This window comes from Marmota marmota, unplaced genomic scaffold (genome assembly GCF_001458135.2).
Source record: "Marmota marmota marmota unplaced genomic scaffold, marMar, whole genome shotgun sequence".
NCBI classification, from domain to species: domain Eukaryota; kingdom Metazoa; phylum Chordata; class Mammalia; order Rodentia; family Sciuridae; genus Marmota; species Marmota marmota.
In genome coordinates, this window is record NW_025999925.1 from 3,961,011 (window position 1) to 3,977,920 (window position 16,910).

Below are 16,910 nucleotides of genomic sequence, written 5' to 3' on the forward strand. Positions count from 1 at the left end.
AATTAACCCCAAGATCCCCTCCGCAAGGTCCCCTGTGGGACCCTCCCCACCCATTAGTAATGGGCTGCTTAGAAACACAAGTGAACACCTTTCGGTTTGCAGTTGGTTCCTGAAGTGGGGGCAGACTTATGGTACTGAGCTCCCAACCTGGAGCATCTGATGCTATTTCTCGGCAGAGAATGTCAGAATAGCATTGAATTAGAGGACACCTAGTTGGTATCTTCTAGAACTGATCTCTTGCTTGGTGTGTAGGGAAGTATCCCCCATATCTGCCGTCGGAAATGTCTGAGTTGTGAGGGTGCAGTAAGAGAAACAGAATCTTTTTTTCTCCCATAGCCTCAGATACCAGTCCTTACAACCACAATGTGCTAAAACTTGATCATAACACTGTCAATCAACCACGCGTGGCAGAGTTTCCTTAGAAAATTTCAAACTCTATTCTAACATGGAATACCTAGATAGAGAACATGGTCCTTAGCCTTATAGTTCAACCACTGATCTCTAACCCATCACTCAGACTTGCCTGCCACGCTCAGGCCAGCTTTTGGGATATCTTTGTTAACAGCACTAGAGAGGTGAAAAGGCAAGAGAACTGTCTGCTGGGTGGGTGTGGATGAATTCAGGTGTGAGGATACATCTCATGAAGGCAAGCAGGCAGAGGCCGGGACGGACTAAAGGCAAGTAGGTACTCAGCTTTGGAGGCTCTGGAAACTGGAGAGGGAGTAGAGGCAGAGTAGAGATGTTGCCGTTTGAAAGTTCAGATCTTTCTTTAGCGGTATTTTTATACCGAGCATCGCCTATTTAATTCCTTGTCATACAGCGTAGCAGTGTAGCCATCAAGCTTTGTCATCCCACGACCTCTGCAAATACCAACATGTTCACCTGTGTCTCCTCCAGTCCTCGTGGGTACCATCAAGTGTAGCCTACACTGTACACCTGCTCATCTGCTTCCGTTCTTGCCCTTCCATGATCTGTTCTTTGCACAGTGACCAAAATAGTCTTCCTGGAATGCAAACCGGATCATTTCACTCCCTGTGTAGAATCTTTAATGGTTTCCCATCCTCTCTGGGATCAAGAATAGAATCTGAACTCAGACCTTCTGGGCTGCTCCTTGTGTGAGCGGCCCTCTCACCACCATCTTAGCTGACATGCCGTTTTCTTAAGAAGATCTTCTCTGACCTTCTTGTCCAGAGTCTGTACCATGCCAAATGCTGTTCTAACTCCCAGACTTCCCTTCCTCTTGACTTGTTCACTGTACTTCTCTTCCTCCAGGCAAAACTTCAGAAGCACATTAGCCACCCATAGCCTGGGGTCTCCTGGTCCTTATGATGTGCTCACCAAATGATTGCCTAAGAAAACTCGGTGCCATATATTTTTGCCTTTTTCATCATAGAACAAAGTGTTCTTCAATTTTAGGGAGCATGAATTGGATTGGTTTTATTTTTTTGGCGGGGGGATGTTTGCTATTATTTTATAGAATATGCATGCAATTTGAATAGGACATGAAAAAGAACAAAATGAGGGAAATAATTTTATGAAGTATTTTAATAATCTATTAAATAAATCATTAACACCTTGGATGATAAAAACCAACATACATATAGATATAATATTACATACAAATATTAAGTAATATACACATATTACTTAATATTTTTTGTATGGGGGGATTGAACCCAGGCCACTTAACCATTGAGCCACACCCCCAGTACTTATTTATTTGTTTGTTTATTTTGAGACAACTCACTAAGTGGCTTAGGGCCTCACTAAGTTACTGAGGCTGGCTTTGAACTTTCAACCCTCTTGCCTTATCCTCCCAAGCCGCTGAGATTACAGGCACGTGCCACCACATCCTGGGGAAAACATTTTAATTTTGTAATTTTTAAAGTTTAAAACCAATTATTTTATGTGTATGTGCACTTCATTTTCTTTCCAGGACATGTAATTGACTTCTGCTTTGGGATTTCCACGCATTGGGTTTTTACTCTGTGATCGGCATTGTTTGGCCAGAAGGCAAAGCAAGTTTGCTCTGTGGTTAAAAATTAGGACTGTGAGCCAGAATTCCCTGGGTTTGAAATCTAACTTATTATGCTGTGTTGGAGAAGCAGCATAACACCTTCATGACTTGGTTTCCTCACCTATAAAAGGGTAGATGGGTCGGCAGATGATAACAGCAGCTACTTCACAGGGTTGTGAAAATCTTGGGTAGATCATGTCAGGAGAAGTATTTAGAACATGCCTGACACGTGGGCTGTGAACGATGTTCACTATTCTTATTTACTACTAATAATATACAAAATAGGTATTTTATTATCCCCACTTGTCAAATGAGAAAACTGGCTGCATAAAATAGATTTTTTTTCAATAATGTGTTTAAATGAATCCTTTAGATCGGTTTTTTAGACTGAAAAAAAAAAACTAAAAAGGAAGACAGAATGAATGTTCTCACATTTTTGAGAGTTGGAACTTGGAAGACATAGGGGCTTGGCAAGATGAAGACAATAAATCAAAGAAACAAAGGAAGTTTCAAAGCAGTTTCAGGCTGGGGACTTGGCCATCCCTCCTGAACGTGAATATAATGGAACTTTGCACGTCCGTGGGAAGCCCAGGGTGGGGAGGAGATGCTCTCCACAGAATCTCGAGGGGAGATGGAGCCCCTGTAGTGTGACTTGGAGCAGCAGGAACTAGCATCTCCAGGTTGCAGCAGGAAGCAAGAACAGTGGCTCCTGATGGTTCAAAGCTCCCCAGGATCACTGCCAGTGTCTCCAAGGTATCTCCATGTTCTCAAACCAAATTCATTTGAATTAAAAAATGGATGCCATGTATCCCATGTGAGAGGAAGTGGATACCAAAGAGAATCAAATAAAAAGGTTGTGAGTCACTAGAGGGGACCCTCTTCCTGTCAAAAGAAGAGTCCCATAGTAGACTTTTAGGAAGACATCTGTCAGGGACAGGAATATTCCTGGCACTGGTTTGATACCCCATGCTAAAAACAACCCGGAGGTCTCTTTTCAGTAGAGCAGATGTAAAACTTGTGGCACATTCACAGAATGAAACCCTATCCAGCACAGGAGTGAAGGCAGCATGACCACCCTTAAGAACAGGGATGAATCCTGCTGATGCTACGTCGAGGCAAAGAAACCCAAAACTGAAAACCACAAACCCATTCCATTTCTCATGCAACTTCAGAACCAGGTAATGCTCATCTGCATCAGGTGTTAGAAGTTAGGAAGTGTCCCCTGAGGAGACGAAGTGGCACGATGAGCACCAGGGTCTTTGGTCCTGATTCTTTATTGAATCCTGACCAGTCACATCTCTCCATTTTGGGAGCCTAACTGACTCATGTGCGTATTTATTTTTTGGCACTTTTCTGAAAATACATTACATTTCAACGTTCCCTTCATTTTCCCCCCATCTATACAATCTGGATCAAGTTTGTCCTGGGTTGAACGGATGGCCCTAGAGTTCGGGATCATCACAACTGGAGATGTACAAATTTGGGCGCTTTAGAGGTGGGAAGCCAATTTGAGCAGAGCTCGTATTTCTGTGGTGTTGGTTCTGAGTGTTCGGGTCACTGCTTGGCCTCACTTTGGTTTTTCTCATGGTGTCCTGATCCAGTCCCATGGGCATGAAGCCCTCTCTCTCCACTCGAATGATCTCTGTAGTATGTCATGCAATTTGGGGCTTACAGATGGGTCCTAGGCAAGGCCACATCCACCCTGCACATTGTAGCCTCTGTCGGCTGCAGGACAGGCGTCCATGCCCCTCACTCTCAGTGGGACCCAGGGATCCAGAGCAGCCAGGAGCTGGCTGGAACTTGGGCAGCCTGATTCAAAATCTCTCCCTCCAAACCGAATGGGAAGGTCTGAGGACCAGTGGACGGCGTGACAAGCCTCAGGGGGCAACTTTTCATATGCCTGGCAGCCCAGAGAAGGAAGGAGAAACCTTTCTGTGGTTCTCACGGGTTGGAGAGCCTGGCACCAGGCAGGGATGAGGATCCCCTGGCCAGCCCCGTGGGTGTCGCCAGATCTCTGCTGGGTGCTGCTGAGTGAAATCAAAGCCACACAGACTGAATGGACATGCCCCGTCCAGGGGACTCTGGGCGGGTCAGCTGGCTTGGAGACAACAACAGGGCCTCAACGTGACCGTCCCCACATTCTGCAGACTTAAAAGGGAAATCCTTTGGATTCTGACTGGACTCCTGGGGCTCAGCCCTGGCCTGGCCCTGAGGCTACAAAGAGAAATAACATGGAAAAGGCTGTATATGGTGATTGGCTCTTCAGGTGATTAGAGGTGGCTTCATTTCTGCAAGGACTCTGTAGCCTGAGCTTCTTTGACCCTCTGGTCCCCTCCTTCCTCTGCTGGCTGATGCCCACCCCCTCCCTATTGCTCCTCACTCACCACACTCCCATGGACCCACTTCCTAGGGTGAGTTGGACTCTTTAGCCTCAAGACACTCAGAGATTTGCCCCACCACTGAAAGCCCCAGCTCCGACTCCTGCCCTGCTCTGTTCTCTCATGCTCTTCCCTTGCTTTCTTAGATTTTCATTTTCATTTTCCTTCCCATCCTTACAAAGGCAGGATGCAGAGGAAGGCCAGCAGAGGGCAAGAGCCCTAGAGCTGGACCCAGGAGGCCAACGAACTGACCATTTGGGGTTTTACCACTGCTGTGTGTGACTCTGGGAAAAGTGCAGAGGCTGAGGCCATTGTGCTATTGGCTCTTCTTCTCATCTGTCCACGGTGTGTGGGGCAGGGGTCACCCATGCCAGGAATCTATGCGTCTAGTCGGTGTCAGTGCATGGTGAATGCAAAGAATCACACTCTGCTCTGGAGCTGACAGGTTGTCAAGTAACAATATCATGTTCTCTTTGAAATGTGCACACATCTTCAGATAGACTGATTAATAGGTCCATGTAGATGACAGAGAGAGAGAGAGAGAGAGAGAAACTTGGAATATATAATCTTACAGACCCTGGTACCCAATAAGAGTCTCACATGGACACTGAATCAGAATCGTCCTCTCCCCCAGCTCATGTAAGTGTCCTCTGCAATCAGGTGTAACTCTCCACCCCATTTTTTCACAATTGAGTAAATGAGGAAGCAGCTCAAGGCTGGTTTTTCTTGTGCTACCACAAAGGTCCATGCTGGTTCCTGTTTGTGGTGACGATGGTCATAACAGATGAATGAAGTCCACACTATACAAATTGGAGCAATTTAAACCAAGCTTAATCCTAAGTGCTCCCCGCACAGGATGCCTGTCCCCTGAACTCACAGGTCCCTTCCTTGCTAAAGGATGTTCCCTCCATTTCCTCTACTCCTTCTAATCAGCTTCTCCATCCTTTTTCAAAAACGGTGGCTAATTTATATAAGGTCTACACTGCTTTGCAATGTTTTGAAAACAAATTAGAAATAGCCCTCCAGTTTTCCAGAGGTGATTACATCCAAGAAGCCTTAGGAATGTAAAGGAGAGGACAATATAAACAGCAGCTCCGAGATAACTATGTCCGCAGCACTGTGGTAAGTGACTTCTTTTCCTTTTTCGTCCATCAGCAAGATGGAAGCTGGATTTGATCCATTGCATAAAGCTCAGTGACCAGTGCATAAATCTGCTATTCGATCCTGAGAGAACTCTAAGGATCTAGCGTTAGCCGAGGAATTGCAGCAATGCTGGTGTTTCCAAGGGCCTAGGAAAAGCCAAAAGTCCTGGCCGACTGGCCACGAGGTCCTGTCTCCCAGGCTGCAGGTTTGTCTCCGTTAGCACAATGGACCAGGCGTCCCCCCTGCTCAGAGTCGACATGACAGGATTTGTTCCCTTTTGGCTGTGTCAGTTCTGCAAACCAGATATGAGAGGCTGCAAGCTCAGGAGAGCCTGCCTTTCTGGAACACCATTTATTCGGACAGGACAGGCCACTAAGGCGTTTTCGTCTCTTTAAAGCTCCCAGGGCAGAAAGCATATTTGAGGAATTCCTTCTTTCAAAGATTTTTTTTTTTTTTTGCCCCTTCCAACATTTTGTTTAAGAGAAAATGAGATGTCTATCTTCTGTTTCCTTATTTTTTTTCAGGAAAGCAAAGGGTTGTTGACTTCCTCCCTCTCCCCTCCCTTCCTTCCTTCTTCCCGAAGGTACTCATCTGAGAAAAAGAGAACGAAGTATTGTTCCTGTTCTTCTTAAGTCATTTGAAACACTGTCCCTGCGAGTTCTTTAAGTTCCCTGCAATCTGTACACAAGAGAAAGAGGGAGAGAGAGAGGGAGAGAGACAGAGAGAGCCAGGGACCAGGTAAAGCGGTGGGGCTGCTGCAGCCATTCTGACCTCAGAAGCTGGTAAGTTACCCACACAATCCTTTCTGCTTCCATTTCAAAGTCCCTGGGATGGAGACGGGCCTGGGCATCTTCCACAGAAAATACCTTCCTGGGTGTAGTCCTTAATCACAGGGTGCGACTGCTAGATGACCCAGAATTTGAGCTTATACTTTTTTTTTTAATAGAATACTGATGCTTTGCGGATCTGAGGCTGGCAGAACTGGAAATAGAATTGCATTGGGGTTAAGGAGGACAGTGTGTGAAATCTGAATTTTGGCACAGATAATGTGGTAAGGTTAACCAAGAGCCACTGGAGTGTGTGATGTGTCCTACTGGAGAATTCACTCCTCCTCAGTGCTGTGCCTGGGAACCTTCTCAGGGAGTCTGTTAAGAACTGTGGTTCGCTCTGGGTTTTTATTACATATTGTCTGGATTGAGTTGCCCTTCTCTTGTACTTTTCTTTCATTCAGCACCCGACACCCTCTCCCCTCCCAAAAAAAGGGGGACTGTTAATTTGTGACTGTTATTCTGCATCACTGAAGTAGAAGGGAAATATAAGAAGGGAATGTCACTTTGGAACAGCAGTTGGAGGGAGGCTTAGGTGTTCAGGTGCCACATGTGGGTTGAATGTAAATTTATTATTATTCACTGTTGATGGAAGATGTCATCTGCCACACAAAAGGAGGCAAAGATTTTGGGGCATGTAGCTTTAGTTTTGGAAAACAGCGTGCGACTAGAATGGGATGATTAAGATTAATCGCTGTGTCAGTAGGAGTGAAAAGCTAAGCCATAGATGCGATTGAAAAACATTCTTCGGTGCCTGGTTTTCCAAGCACCAGATAGAACACAGAAAGCTAATGGAGCTTATGCACACGACCAGTTTCTAAAGACTCACTTGCTTCCATTAAATTCGTCAGAAAGGATAATGTTACCAAGAACTCATTATGGCAAGCCATGAGGGAGCCGAGATCATGCTGTCAAAAATAGGTCAGCAAGGTCATTCCAAAAGACTGTGTGTGTTTACTGATATCAATAATTTAATTCAGAGAGGCGCTAAATGGGCGAGGGACAACAGCCATACATAAATTTTACAATATTAATTTCTATGAAATGTACTGGCAGAAATTTCCTGGGATCTGAAGAGTATAATAAAAATAGCTGGACTCTCATTTTAAAATTAATTTGGCAAGATTATACTTTCCTCACAATTAAGTAATTAATCTTTATGTGAAACTGAGCCATCATCTTAATGAGAAAATACGATGGACCTGGTCTGTTATGTAGGTTTGGTTCCATTAGTAAGACCTCCTTTTTCTTCTATTTTCAAAGAAATTTCCTTAGAATCACCATTAATAAAAGAGGTGTGATTAGTGTTTGCCTGCTTGAGGATGCAAAGCGATTCTAATGGCAGTCGCTGGTGGTTTCCAGCTCTTTGCTACCTACCCCAACACCCTGTCTCATAGGTCTTCAGGTCAAAAAAGTAGCTGGGGCTGGTCATCTTGGGCTTTTTGCATCATTTATCAGCCACTGTGATCCCAGAAGAAAACTCAGGGCTGCTATCTTGACTTGCTTCTTTCAGTTTCATTTCTCCTTGATAATGTTTAATGTTGGACCCAATTAAAACAACTGCACAGGACACTCTCTGGTTTTACTTATGGAGTAAAAGGGTTGGATGCAACATAAATAAAAGCAGTCACTCTGACCAAAGACAAGGAAGGCAAAGGTGGGAAAGGATTATGTTACCAAGAACTCATTATGGCAAGATCCGTCTTGGCCCGTGACTCGAGCCTAACAAGCAAGGAACATGCAATTTTCTTTAAGAGAAAAAATACATATTCAATATTTCAGTGAACATCGTAATGTCATTGCCATGAGAATGTTTATTAGATACGGGGTGTGGAGGGGTGATGGTGGAAAGTTTGGCTACCTGAAGATAGTAGCCACTGACTAGTTTAGGCTCTGCCGCTACCTCTCAAACTACCTTATTCAACTCCAAGGAGTGAATTGGCATTTCTGGAAACTTCCAGAATGACTGTTCTCTGGGGTCATCAGAAGCTCTCTTGTGGCATCATTAGGGGAATTCCAGCTTGGAATGATGCAGAATTTGACTCACACAAGATTTTGTTAATTAATTTTTGCCAAAAGTGTCCACATAGCTAGTTATCATTTGTTATACTTTTTTTTTCTCAAGGTACTGGGCACTGAACCCAGGGCCTAGTGCATGCTCAGCACACACTCTACCACTTATCTATACCCCCAGCCCCAATATATAGTTTAAATCATGTGAGCATATATGTCCTGCAGCTCTGGGTGCTGGTACTTAAATCAGAGCCAACAGAACATCAAAAGCACTTTGGTTTCTGTTGTATGCAAATTTGGGGTTGAATTCCAACTTGGTGACTTACTGATCATGAGCCTTAGGTGGGGTCCTTACCCTAAGTCTCAGTATCCCCAAACATAAAACTGCATTAACATAACTGAGTTGTTCTGATGATTAAATATGATTATTAATATAAAGCAGTTAACAATGCTTGGGAAGTACTAAGAGTCAACCAATATTAGCTGTGATTTTTCAAGAGCCATTTGTTAACATTGAAGAGTCCTGTATTTTTACAAATAGAAGGAATAGAATTCAATCTTCTGTAATCTGGATTATTATTCTTGTTCAATGCTGTGCCAAGCATCTTTCAGAACAAAGCTTTTTCCCTCTAGCTATTCAGTTGGGCACACATTGACACATTCTGGATTCCAAATTCTTATAAAAGAAGGTGGGGTTTAATGCGCTGATATTCAACTCTGATTCTGGCAGAAGCACCCGCTTTGGCCTCACTGTAGGTCAGCTGTAGCTGATGGAGCTCAGAGCAGGGAACGTTTGCTCTGGGACCCAAGTTTTCAACTTAGAGGAATGTGCAGTAGACATGACACGGCAGTCTCCTCTTACCCACTTCCCCAAGCTCCCAAGCTCTGTGTTGATGGTGACCTTTTCCCTGGCTGCAGAGGGCTGCAGACACTTATTTTGGACTTCATGGTGGCTGTGCCATGACTCAGCTAGAGAGAAAAGCCCTGGAAGTGACACATTCTCCCCCAACCCAGGGCTGAGTACACTCGGAGTTCCCTGTCCTCAAACATTCCAGCAGCAACCTACTTACCTTCACACCAGTCAAGAGGACACCCTGTCACATGTGTGTGTGTGTGTATGTGTGTGTGTGTAGGGGGGCGTGTTGGATCCAACAACAATTTTTTTCTCACTCTGAACTTCAAAACCTACATGCATGTTATTTCATCAAATAATAATGATACTCTTTTTAGGTCTTAAATTTCCTTTCCCTTTTCAAAAGCAAAACACACAACAGCAAAAATGACTGAACATCTACCACCATCAGCCCAGAACTTTGAGTTTCTTGTGTTAGAATAAAAGGCTCAGATACAAGAGGGACTTGTCTGAACACTCACCTTAGGGGAACAAATTGAAGCTGATTTCTTCTGCACTACTGTACAAAAGGCACTTCTAATGCGGCAGGATGCAGTAGATCAAAGAGCAGATTATCACTCTTGTTCTCAGCCCACCTCTGCCTCTCACTGTATGGTGACTTGCCAGGTTTCTTCATTTCCTTGGACTCTCATTTTCTTCTCTGTGCAATGTTGGAGAGGGACTCAATCAGTGACCTGTGTGTGAGTGTGTAGCAGAATTCACCTGGGCCTTGTTTACACTCCTCCTGCCATGCTCACTGCCCCGCAAGATCTACCAGATTCTGCTGCTGATATCCTGAGGGTGGTCTCTAGCTCTGCCTTCTTCAGGATGGCACCGATGCTAACTCTATATTGATGTTTTGAGAGCCATGCTTTTAAATGAAATGTATGTTACGCACTAAATGTTCTCTTTAGAAGTTAGTTTTGAAGGTAGCATTATTTGAAGGTAATGTTATTCTAGAAGCTTTTAGTATTATGGAATCAGAAATGTCCCAGCCAGTTAAGCAATCTGATGATACTGATCAATGTACAATAAGTGTGTATAATCAATTCTCTATTTCTCTATACCCTTGGCCCCAGGGATTTAATCAACCACAGACTGGGGGAAAATGCCTTTCTACTGAATACATACAGGCTTTTTTTTTTTCATTGCCATTATTCCCTAAACAATATAGTTTAACAACTATTTACAAAACAGTTACATTGTATTAGGTATCACAAATTATCTATAGGTGATTTTAAGTATCTGGGAGTGTGTGTGTGTAGGTTATATGCAAATACTAATCCATGGATTTGGGTATCTGTAGGAATCCTGGAGCTCATCCCTCATCCACACCAAGGGGCAACTGTATAGACCATGAAAAAATCAGTTATTTGGAACTATGAATATTATAATTCTGTATAAACAGAATTTTTAATTTATGTATTTCCCTATTATTTGCATCTTACATATAGTGACATATATTTTTCTTTATCAAGAAAAACACAGATATTAAATATTTTCTATTTTCTTTCTTAGAACACTAGTAGATTTGATCTTGTAAGGTTTTGCTTTTTAAACATCTTATCATGTGTGCTGTGTTCAGCCTGTCTTAGAAGTTATATCCTTCTCCCTAAGTTAATAGTGATGTGGAAAGGCCAAAGAATTGATAGTGGTTTTGAAAAATCAGCACTCAATAGTCATGTTAAATTGGCTTTAATTATAAGAAAAATATGTAGCTTATCAAAAAAGTTGTTCTGATTTTCCTGATCTTACTTAATTTTTTCCCTCATATGTCTGGATGGTTAATGAAACAGAGTAGCAGTGAACACAGTCTCCATCTGACAGGCTCATGGAGACCACTAACACTGACATGTACCCTCAGAAATGACTCTTCTTCCTATTCAAATACCAAATCCATTGACATAAAACAATGGTATTTAGATAAAAGAATAAAACTATCTCCTCATCAGGTGGGCGTATAAGTAGAAAGTAAGCACCACAAAGACAGGAACTTTGTTCTGTCCACTGCTGTATGTGCAGGGCCCAGAATAGCTCATAGCATATAATAGATGCACAATAAATATCTGTTGAATAGATGAATGAATGAATTAAATGGACTGTTGAGTGACATGTGCTATCTTTATATCATACAAAATTAAGCAGCGTAAAAAAAAAAAGTTTGTTAAGTGTTTTTGGGGTCTGGACAATGCCAAACTTCCAGCTTGACAGATGTATGCCTAACCTGAATTGACTGAAATCTTATGGGTTTGTTCTATTATTTTGTGCATGCAGCTGCTATGAGTCTATTAAAAATAAACTCATCCTGGCAAGGACCCTCACCACCCCCATTCATGGGAGATAAACATTTATCAGATAGGTACACTGAAAGACTGTTAGTTGCATTTTATTTCCATGTGTTTTCTAGGCAGATGACTGGTTAGCAAATTGTTTTTGGTCAGACAGAGAAAATGATCATTTGTCTTTCCTTGACTGAAAGAGCTGTGAGCCAGCATTCAGCCTTGAGAATGCGCAGCACTCTGGTTTACTGTGGGCAAAGCTGTAAATCCAAGTTAAAGGGATGTCACTAGGGGTGAGTTTGCAAAACACCACGGGGTGAATTTGGGGACAGAAATGTGATATCCTCGTTGAGGACAATACTATTTTCTTTTATGTAATTAAAGGCAATGAAGATTGCCAAAATACTGGATTGAGGCAGTTTTACATTTATTTGGCAAATTTAAAGTGGTAAATAGAAAGGTTTAATAACAAATTGGGATGATGCTAACAATTTTGGATGATACTGCTACATTTAAGACCATTGGGGTCCAAGGGTTCTGCAATTTATAGTAGTAACTGAAAAAGCTTTCTCTATTTACATTGATGAAGCCGATCTCTTTAGTGTTGAGTACAGGAGACACAAAGTCAATTCTGTCCCTTTCTCCCATCTCCCTGATACATGTGACCCCATTTTGACCTCATTCTCTGTGGCCACTGATACCAAGTACTAATTAATATAACTAACAGCAGCTCTAGCACCGAAGACCCCTTGGGGAGGAGTCATTACCAGGTTTGGGGCCTCCAAAGATGCATCATTTCACTGAACCCTCCCATTCTAAGAAGTAGGTGCTTTATTCTTCTCATCTTAGAGAAAGGCAAAAACATCTTTTTTTTTTTAGACAAATAATCTAGAGGAAGTGATTTGCTTCACTAAATCAATGTTGCGCTTTTCAGATTTTGCATGAAGGAGGAAAGGTTAACAGTAGCTCATCATTGTTTAAAAGTTAAATATCCCCTCGGGCAGTACCCTTCAAATGTCGTCCAGGGACCAGCATCTAGAAGTCTGTTAGAAAGGCAGATCTGTAGGCTCTACCCCCAGACCTGCTGAATCAGAAACTGCATTTTAACAAGACCTCCCAACGACTCAGTTGCACGGTCAAGTGTGACTAGCACTGACTTGAGGGTTTTGATCTGTTGAATGCACATTGATCTCGGAATGTGTATCCTTCTTCCAGAGTTACAAAGCCACTTCTTAGTATTGACCATGACCAAGATGGCAGAACTCTCTGTTAGATAGTGGCATTACTGAACGAGGGCTCTTTTCCTTTCCCTTCCAAGCAGCATTGAGCATGCTGATTGTGGTATCACCCAGCAAGTTAACTCCTTTCCAAAAGGTCCCACTCTCGGGTAAGGTCAGAGTTTTGATTTTCAAGCCTATTCAGAGCATGGGTCATCAAAGTCACCTGGGGAGGATTCCTAGGCCCTTCCCTAGATTGAAGGAGTCTGGATGGGAACCAAGGCTCTGCCCATTACCCAAGGCACTGGCTCAGGGTAGGGAAATCTCCAGGGAGGGCAGTGATGTGTATTTGGGAGAATTACCCTAAAAAGAGTTTAGCTTTTTTCAGCAGCTTGAAAAAAAAAAAAAAGCACACATAAAAACATAATTAGAGAGTGTGGGAGAGAGCGCATTGTAGTTTTCCAGGAAGAATGGGTACCCGGCCAGCTTCGTCCTTGAATGTTCCAGAATGGGGGCAAGAAATCCTGCCGTGCTCCTTGGGTTGTGGGAGGGGAGAGGGACCCTGTCCTCCAGCATCCCAGCCAAGGAGGAGATGCCAGTATGCTCACCTCACTCTTCCCACTTAGAAAACTCTGCGGAAAGAATCCTTAGAGTTTCCTTTGCTCTGGGGACTCACCGTTCTCTTTTGGAACAGAAATCAAGAGGGGACTATTGTTGGAGGGGTGGGGAGAGGAAACAGGGCAGGAAGGGAGCAAGGGAGAGGACCGGAATAGCTTCTGGTGCTGCAGCCGGGAAGAAACAGGGCCTCTGCCTGGATGGAGATGGTGACTTCTCCCCCTTAACTGAGACCCTCTGGCCTCCTTCCACGGGAAGTGCAGAGAGACTTCAGGGTTTCAAGGCTGCTCTGTGGCACAGCTGCCACTCCAGGGCCCACTGTGCTGTCTCTCACTGGCCCGTCTTCTCCTTCAGACAGTTTCCTCCCTATAGCAGAGTGGAGCCTCCTTCCCCTCACCCCCAGCTCCCACAGAACTTCCTCAGTTCACACAACAAGCACAAGAAGAGGTCCTCCAGCATTATCCTAAGAAATGTAGACACAGAGCACTTTGCACTAAGGAGCACTATACTTAATCCATCAGGATGAGGTCCTGAGATGTTAGAAACTGACTTCGTAGGATGAGGAACACACACAAGTGCAAAGAGGTTACTAACAGGTCTATCCAGAATCTCATCTCTTACCTAGCTCTGCAGGGAGCTGGGCACAGAGAGACTGCTCTGTGCGCCATCTTTATGACACCCAGCAATGCAGCAGGAACATGGGATTCTCCTCCAACAGCTCTCCAGGCACACCACCGATGTCACAGCATAATCCCTCATCTCTGGTGGGGTCCAGGTCTCCAGGGACTTGTCTCCTGGCTGCAACCTGGATCTGAACAGGGATGTTGGAGAAGAAGCAGAGAGCCTAGTTTTAGGGAAAGAAGGTACAGTCAATCATTTTGAAGAAGGCAATCCCATTTCTGTGTGTCTTTACCCCTCCATCTACTCAGACATATCCTACTATTTAACCTGACTTACACTGGCTCCTTGGTGCCCCTTCTGAGTGTCCTAGGAGAGGAATTTTGACATCACATCTTTAATACATGCAGTTGGGAAGGTCATTTAATGATGAGTAAATCCCATCCCAGTTTTGGACATAAAGTGCCAAATATATTTGCTCTTGAACCAATATAGGTTTCTCATGGGGGGTGGTGTTTTGCTTAATAAAGAGCTATCTCTTATGTACATGCCTCAAATGCTTTACACACATACATATAAACACAGAGTTTACCTCAAATTGTTGAATCTTATGGAACATTAAGAGCCAAGGAATGAGCCCTAAATTGTTCATTTGGAGCAAGAATGTAGCATCTGATCTTCAGTTCCCTTTACTTCCAAATACATTTACTGTCTTTGTATATTTTTGAAAATGATGTTACAAAGAGTTTGGTTTTTGTTAGCTAGTGGCATCAGGAAGAAGATAAGAAAAGTCTTAAGTACTATTGCAAGTAATTCATAAAGTTCTTCTTCCACTTCCTATGTGTCATTTTGAGAATGTAAGCAATGCAAGAGAAAGAGCTAAACCTGGAGTCAGAGAATAAAGGTTGAAGTGTGCTCACTGACACATGAATAGATGGTCAATCAGCGAACCCAAATGCAGATGGGAATTTAGTGTATGATAAAAATAGCATTGGATATCAGAGGGGAAGTCAAATTGTGTAATTAATGATGTTGGGACAACTAAGCAGCTATTTAGGAAAAAAACAAACATATTGCTACTTTATTTCCTAAAATAAATTCCACATAGGTCAAAGCCTTAAAATGTTAGAAATGCAAACTTACTGTGATCCCAAATTGCACTAAAAATTCTTTTTAAAAATGACGGCATAAAAATACTAGAAAAACTGAGAGATTTGCTCTTTGAATCTCAGAGTAGGGAAGGTCTTTGCTAGTTTTACTTGAAAGTCTTAGCATTTATCATACATTAAAACAAAAACTCCTTCAGGTCTAACTCAGTGAATAAGATCAAGACAAAAAAGTAGGGAAAACATTTTTGAAAGTGCATCACAAAAAGCCTAATGTAAACAGAAACACAGGAAAGTGACCCGAAACACAGATTTCACACAAAATGGAACACAGCTGGCTTTTAAACGTGAAAAATAGAAGATACTCATCCTCATTTATAATAATAAAATGCAAACTAAAACTCTGAGATTGCCAAATTTTACCTGCTTGACTAGCAAAGATGAAACCTTTTGCCAGGCACAGTGGCACAGCCTGTAATCCCAGCAGCTCAGAAGTCTGAGGCAGGAGGATAGCATGTTCAAAGCCAGCCTCAGCAACTTAGTGAGGCCCCAGGCAATTCTGCAAGACCCTGTTTCTAAATAAAATATAAAAAAGGGCTGGGGATGTGGCTCAGTGGTTAAGAGCCCTGATACCAAAAAAAAAAAAAAAAAAAAAAAAAAGAAAGAAAGAAAAGAAAAGTTAAAAAAAACCCTTTCTGAGCACACATGCTTCTGGGATTCTGGAGAGTACTCTCAGATATTTCTGGTGTAATTGAAATTTAGGAAAACTTCTACAGAGGCCAATTTGTAAATGTCTATCAAAATGAAAAACTGAGTAGAATTTATCCTACAAATACACTTAGGAGATGTGAAAAGACATACCCACGCTGCAATATATTTGCCATAGCATTATTTAAAACAGAAAAAAGAGATATTAGCACAATTTTCTGAGTAATAGAAGGGCTAAATTAAGTACAGTACATTTGTACAATGGAATATTAGTCAATCCTTAAAAAGGAGGAAAGAGAATATAAATGGATTCCAAGATATATGATTGATTTGACAAAGATGAAGGTAATGCAAAGAGATATGGATAGTCTTTTCAATGAATGATACTAGAACAACTCAAGTCTATATGAAAAAAAAAGGAAACTGACTCTTATCTCACACTATACACACATATGAACTTGAAGTAGATCATGGGCCTACATAGAAGAATTAGATAAAACTATCAAATTTCTAAAAGGAAACATAGGAGATTAGGCAAATAGCTCTTAGTTAAAACATGAAATGCACAAGTAACAAATGAAGAAATTGATAAAGTAGACTTCATCAAACTTAAAATCTTTTTCCCCTCAAGTAAAGTTAACATTTTAAAAATGGGAAGACAAGCCACAAATTAGGAGGAAATATATTCCATATATTTATTTGGTAAAGATTGGTTTATAGACTATTTAAATAATTATTTAAATTTGCTAATAATAAGACAAATTAAAAAGAAGCAAAAGTTTGAATACTTAAAAAAAAGATATTCCAAAATTAGATTTGAGTGATGGTTGAACAACTGTATAAATTTTTCTAGAACTCATCATACTGCATATTTTAAAGTACTTGAATTCTGTATTATGTAAATTAATTCATAACATGGGGGTGTGAAGAATAAGGCAGCTCTATATGTTCTGAGAATGGAGCAATCACCAACCTGTATAGTTCAGTATTGAAAAAAATAAGATGCTTCCATTGTATGAAATGCTATCATTTTCCAAAAGTCTATTTGCTATGTATAGAACATCTCTGGAAGGATACAATAGGTTTGCCAATAGAGT

At 42.1% G+C, this 16,910-nt stretch overlaps 1 protein-coding gene and 1 long non-coding RNA gene across 5 annotated transcripts in view; one reads left to right on the forward strand and one right to left on the reverse strand.

Annotated features, from left to right (window-relative positions):
• The window catches only part of LOC125615814, a 75,385-nt gene that overhangs the window by 27,019 nt on the left and 31,456 nt on the right, over positions 1-16,910 (reverse strand). For 2 of the 3 annotated variants that reach the window (XR_007346408.1, XR_007346409.1), the window contains exons 2-3: positions 14,003-14,192; positions 9,753-9,931 (exon numbers count right to left, since the gene is read on the reverse strand). This is a non-coding gene — a long non-coding RNA (uncharacterized LOC125615814). Of the gene's footprint in view, positions 1-6,317; positions 9,932-14,002; positions 14,193-16,910 lie in introns of those variants that run through there. The other variant, XR_007346407.1, reaches the window with a different exon arrangement.
• Znf366 (zinc finger protein 366) overlaps positions 5,164-16,910 on the forward strand; it is a 67,608-nt gene continuing 55,861 nt past the window's right edge. Inside the window, exons 1-2 of one of the 2 annotated variants that reach the window (XM_048800150.1) lie at positions 5,164-5,517; positions 6,063-6,320. The gene's annotated coding sequence lies outside the window, so the exon portion shown is untranslated. The remainder of the gene's footprint in view (positions 5,518-6,062; positions 6,321-16,910) is intronic. The other variant, XM_015497810.2, reaches the window with a different exon arrangement.